Source organism: Notamacropus eugenii, chromosome 4 (assembly GCF_028372415.1).
Source record: "Notamacropus eugenii isolate mMacEug1 chromosome 4, mMacEug1.pri_v2, whole genome shotgun sequence".
Lineage (NCBI taxonomy): Eukaryota > Metazoa > Chordata > Mammalia > Diprotodontia > Macropodidae > Notamacropus > Notamacropus eugenii.
Genome location: NC_092875.1, coordinates 193433345 through 193439694, shown reverse-complemented (window position 1 = coordinate 193439694; position 6350 = coordinate 193433345).

Genomic DNA, 6350 nt, shown 5'->3' with positions numbered 1-6350 from the left:
GGGTATGCACATTTTTGTAGCCCTTTGGATATAGTTCCAAATTGCTCTCCAGAACGGTTGGATCAGCACACAACAATGAATTAGTGTTCCAACTCTCCCACATCTTCTCTAGCATTTATTATTTTCCTGTTCTGTCATGTTTGCCAATCTGATAGGTGTGATGTGGTGTCTCAGAGTTGTTTTGATTTGTATCTCTCTAATCAATAGTGATTTAGAGCATTTTTTTCATATGACTATAGATAGCTTTAATTTCTTCCTCTGAAAACTGCCTGTTCATATCCTTTGACCATTTATCAGTTGGGGAATGACTTGTATTCTTGTACATTTGTCTCAGTTCCCTATATATTTTAGAAATGAGACCTTTATCTCAGACACTAGTTGCAAAAATTCTTTCCCAGTTTTCTGCTTCCCTGCTAATCTTGGTTGCATTGGGTTTGGTTGTGCAAAAACTTTTCAGGTTAATGTAATCAAAATTATTCATTTTGCACTTCATAATGCTTTCTATCTGTTGTTTAGTCAAAAATTTTTCCCTTCACCATAAATCTGATACACTTCCTTGCTCCATTAATTTGTTTGTAGTACCAATCTTTATACCTAGATCATGTACTCATTTGGACTTTATTCTTGTGTACAGTGTTAGGCATTGGGCTATGCCTAGTTTCTGCCACACTGTTACCTAGTTTTCCCAGCAATTTTTGTCAAAAAGTGAGTTTTTATCCCAAAACCTGGGGTCCTTGGGTTTATCAAACAATAGACATGAAATTATATTTATTGTTATTTTTGGATACAAAATCAAACAAACTCTTAACTCCTTTATTTACCTCTTCAAGGAAAACCTGTGGTTCATTTTTCCATTTAGTTGAAACTTCACGAAATAGAAAAAAAATTGAAAAAAATGAGCCTGCAGAGACCTTGGCATGAAACCCAGCTAAATCATAGTGTCTTAATATCGCTTGCAGATAAAGCCAGATGGAGAACAAATAACAAAGGAGAAGTGGACTAGAATAGTTAATTTTTTTCTTTTTAAGGGTAGCTTCTTTCTAAAAGTTTTATTGATTATTTTTAACCACAATAATTTCCCAATATTCCTCTTTCCCTTTGAATCATCACTTACAATAAAATAAAATGTTTAAATCATGCTGATCAAGAAAACAATTAAATTTGAGGATGTATGTAATATTCTATGCCCTTAATGCCTCTGAGGAGAGAGGAGTGTTTTGCTATTTACTCTCCAGGACTAATTTGGTCATTTCAATTAATCTGACTTCAGCTACATTTTAGTGTTATCATTTACATTATTGTAGTAATTGTGTATATTGCTCCCATGATTCTGTTTTTTTCTACCTGACATTAATTCACAGAATTTTTTCTGTGTCTTTCTGAGCTATTCATATTTATCATTGATTATGACAAACTCCAGTTGCATTATAGTCACTAACCATTATTTTTTTTTTTTTTATGTTCCTCAATCCATGGGCAACTACTTTTTTTCTAGTATTTTGCTACTATAAACAGTACTAATATGAATATTTTGCTGTACATAAGACCTTTCTTTTTATCTTTGAATTCCTAGGAACATATGCCCAGTGGTGTTATGAACAATTTAAGGCCTTTCCTTAGATAATCCTAAACTGTTTTCCAGAAAACTTGGACCAATTCACAGTTCCACCAATAGTGTATTAGTATGTTTGGTTTCCCACAGATCCTTCAACATTCATTATTTTCATCTTTTTATTTTTTTGCATATTTTATAGGTATGAAATGAAGTCTCAGAAATGTTTGAATTGGTTTGAATTGAATTCTTATTAGTGAATTGAATTGAATTATTAATGATTGAGAACATTTAAAAATATGATTGTTGATAATTTGCATTCTTTTGAAAAATGTTCTTATCTTTTGACAACTTATCTATCATGGAATGACTTTTAATCATATATGTTTCAATTTTCTTTATATTTTGGATTTCAGACTTAGCGATTACATTTAAAATTTTTTTTGATGCAAAGATTCTTTTTCCTATTTGATAGTTTCTTTCTTAGACTATTTGCATAAGTTTTGTTGGTGTAAAAGTTTTAAATTTTATATAACAAAAATTGTCTTTTATGAGTTTTCCTCAACCTTAGATCTAAAAGGTTCCTCACATTCTTCTCTAATCTTTTTTTTCATTATGATGTGAACTTTTAAATTTTGGTTCCTTATCCATTGGAAGCATATTATGGTAAATGTATTAAATGGCAATCTAAACCTATTTTCTGCCAAAGTGCTTTCCAGTTTTCTTGAGTTTCTGAAAAATGGACTAGCCTTCCCTAATAGTTTATGATTTTAAATTTGACTCCCACTAAGCTACTATTTTTCTGCATCGATTGCCTAGTTTAATCTTCTGATTTATTTTTTAATTTTTTAAAATCAGTTTCAAATAGTTCTGATGATTACTGCTTTATAATATTGTTTAAGATCAGACAGCAAGATGATGCAGTGGAGAGTTTTGGACCTGGACTTAAGAAGACTAGAATTCAGATACGACCTCAGACACTTCCTAGCTATGTGACTTTAGGCAAGTCACTTAACCTTACATTCATAGTTGAACTATTCTTAGGCCATCGCCCCCCTCATCTATCTTTGTTCCAGGTTAAAAAAAAGTTTCTACCTATGTCCTTGCTTTTAAAACATTTATTTAAAACTATATTTTTAGGTTAATCTCACTCCCTTTCACCACTTTAGCCAAAATGGCTTACTTTTTATTCTCTGATTTTGCTATATCATCTTCCATCTTCCTTTTCATAGCCTGTCCCTCACATTTGGATTGCATTTATTCTTCCTCTTTACCTTTTAGAATATCAAGCTTTATTCAAGCCTTACCTAAAATGCTTCCACCAAAATGACCCTTTGATCCTCTTACCTGTCAGAGGGAAAGTTCTCACTTTTCCTTTTCCTAAACCTCTTTTACAAATGTTTTTTAGAAGAGGTTTAGGAAAGGCAAAGTTGTGGTTCCCATCCCCCTTTCCTCCCTTTCCCTACTATGCATGGATTTTTTCCATTAGTGCTACCACCTTTTGTGAGACAGTATTCCACAATGGTTTGTGTTGTGAGAAAAACGGTTGAAAGAAAGAAAAGAGGGTAGTAATTGCAAATTGTTTTAAGCTAAGTCTGGGAAATGAAATTTGAAATGGGGGAAAACAGAAGGTGAACTTTGTTAGAGTGAACAATAATTTGACTACATTTCTTTCTCTGGAGTTCCAAATAATGAATATTGATGCCAATTGTCTTGAGTGAGCACATGGGCAGAAAGTAACATTTTCTTTTTTCACACTTTGAGAGCAATTTATTTTATAAATTTTATAGAAATGGTACCTTAGTTTATATATGTTATAGCAGATCCTTTCAGGTTAATTAGCTATTCATCAGTAGGGGTAGCTATTAGGTATTCATCAGTAGCTCTTTCTAGCCCTCTATGCCATCAACATCAGGAGGCTATACAGTGAATCAAGTATTTGAAGTCAGAAGACTTGGGTTCAAATTCTACTCCTATTACTTATGACCTGAATGATCTTAGGTGAGTAGATTAAGCTCCCTGGACCTCAGTTTTTTAGATAACCTCAAAGATGATTTTAGCTCTAAAATTATAAGATTGGTCAGTAAATAAACATTTATTAAACGCCCACTCTGTTGGTGGCATTGTACTAGGCATTGAGATAAAAGGCAAAAATTACAAAAGAAATACAGTTTCTGAACTCAAAAAAATTCTATCAAGGGAAATAACATGTGTACATATATTAGTAAATATAAGGTGATGGGTGCAGTTGTTTTGGACACTCCAGATCAACTGATTTTCTCTTCCAGTTTAGATGATAGTAAATAAATATGATAGAGTTGTTAAGGTTTTCAATGAAGTATATAGGTAGGCTTATTACCTTTATTAGAAACCCTCATTAGAAAGTGTGAAATCTTTAAGCTTGATGGAATGAGTAGGGGAGATTACCATCGGATGACTGAAGATCAGCCATCCTAGGTGACCTCTAAAAAACTACCTTACCAGCTCTGGAGACAAGGCAATTAGCAACTTCAAGGAGTACAATATATGGTGGACTAGAGGAGAGCCAGCTATGACAGAAGAATGCAACTCTTCAGAGGAGATTACCCTTTGCTTTTCTTTTTGTGCCTGTACCAAAGGCCAGTGATGGTTGGGATGTAGGAGGCGGTGCAGAATTTCTCTCTTCCCCTCCCCCGATCAACCATGACATCTTGTCTTTGAACTGCTCAATCAGCAGGAAGCAAAGCACTCGTCAGTTGATTATCAATGAAGGCTGACGACTATGACTCCTGGAAGCAAAGAAGAGAGTCTTCTAGGGATTCAAGGGAGAACTAGCTCTGGCAGTCACATTTGAGTTGTAGAGAAGATCAGTCCTTTAGAATACAACTAAACACCCTGACTACCAAAGACATTGTGTCCTGGGGGAACTATGTGAAGAAACTATAAGAAGAAAAAGGAAGGTGGGGACCTCCAATATGGTAGGTGTGAGTTGCCTTGGCCACATGTATTCCTATGTATGTGCCTTACTATGATTGTATTCTAAGTTTGTGCCAGCTTTCCTGCTGAGTACCCTAGGCCTGTAGTCAGGTAAACTCGTTTTTGTGAGTTAAAATCTGACCTCAGACACTTACTAGCTCTGATCCTGAGCAAGTCACTTAACCCTGTTTGACTCCATTTTTATCTATAAAATGAGCCAAAGAAGAAAATGGCAAACCTCTCCAGTATCTTTGCCAAGAAAACCCCAAATGGGGTCACAGAGTCAGAAACAACTGAACAACAACAACAGCAAACTTCATGTTTGTGGAGGAAATGTTTTATAGTTACTTTCCTATGTAATATGTCATTTTAGCAAATGTCTTTGTTGTGAGCTAATTGTGTCCTGGTTGATGATAAAAGGTAAGTGCTCCTGTGGGGGTTTCATGAGCTAAGTGCAGATTCTACCTTGCTATTCAACCTGTCCTCTGTGAGTCTGAATTAGCAGATAGCTAGAGAGGGAACATTATCACAAAACGTGAACAAAGTAAACATACACTCATCATGTGTGTATTGAAGATGGGGGGGGCAGTTGTGAGGGGGGAGATCAAGAAGGGCCTCATGTATGAGGTGGCATTTGTGCCGTGCTTTGAAGGGAGCTAGGGGATCCAAGAAGCTGATGTTAAAGAGGATTATTATGACTTTCAAGTATTCCCAAGAGTTATTTGCATACCATTCTAGCCATGGGGTATAGCCTGTAAACCAAAGACATAAAGGGAACAAAAGCAAACAAGATTTGGAGAAGAGGAAGAGAAGAGAAAAGATGAAAAATAACAGGTATATATGATGATGATGATGAAGAGAATGTCTTAAGAAATCTCCCCAGGTGCCTACACGGCTATTGATTTCTTTGAGAATAGAAGCAACTTCCTTCAGACTGGGTGCCATTTAATACACATCAGGCAGAATACTAACCCACTGAACTATGAGTAGCAAAAGTGTGTAAATGGAACCTAAGTTAACTCTTGGGAATACCTCAGTCTTATCACAGGGTCTGATCTAAGAGGGAAGTCATCCTACAATGAAATAGTAGATCCAAATGCATGGGCATAGTCGTGTGTTGCTAAGTTATAAACATTATACATTGTAAAATGAAATATAGAACTAGGGAGTCTTTAAGTTGCCTGCTAGCTCTTGTGCCCCTATGGTCCAGTGATTCTTTGATTCACAATTTTTGAAGGCTATAGAGCCAGGTCAGGATTAAAGATTTACAAATACGCTTTTTGGTTCTTGTAACACAAAGGAAATATTTCAGGAATTGTTTTAGGCATAAAAATTGCATTTTCTATGCTTCTATTATTTAATAATGGCCAAAGAGCTTATTTTTCATTGTTTAGAGAAAAATAATTTGCCCTTAGGTTAAGACCAATCATTAGGCATTTCATCTCTTGAGTTATTTTGTTGGAAAAGCACAAGGGCAATACTTAAGCAGAAAGGTTTATAGGACAACCTCTGAGGCTTCAACCATGGTAGGAAGTTTATGAAGCATGAAAAGTACTTCATGGCATACATAAAATCTCATTTTCTCCTAGTGAATAGGAAATTTCTAAGAAGTCCTGCAAAGGAATCTTTTAGTTATCATGTCCCTGTGGGAGATAATTTCACACTAGACATTTAGGGCAGGGATTTCCTAAGGTGCAGATTTCGCTATTGTTACCTCTTATCCAGCCTGCCATGATCTTATCTATGCCTATGGTCTTGATTATCATTTCCATACAGATGATTCCCAAATATATATATATATATATACACATATATACATATAATGTTAAAAAGAATATGGATG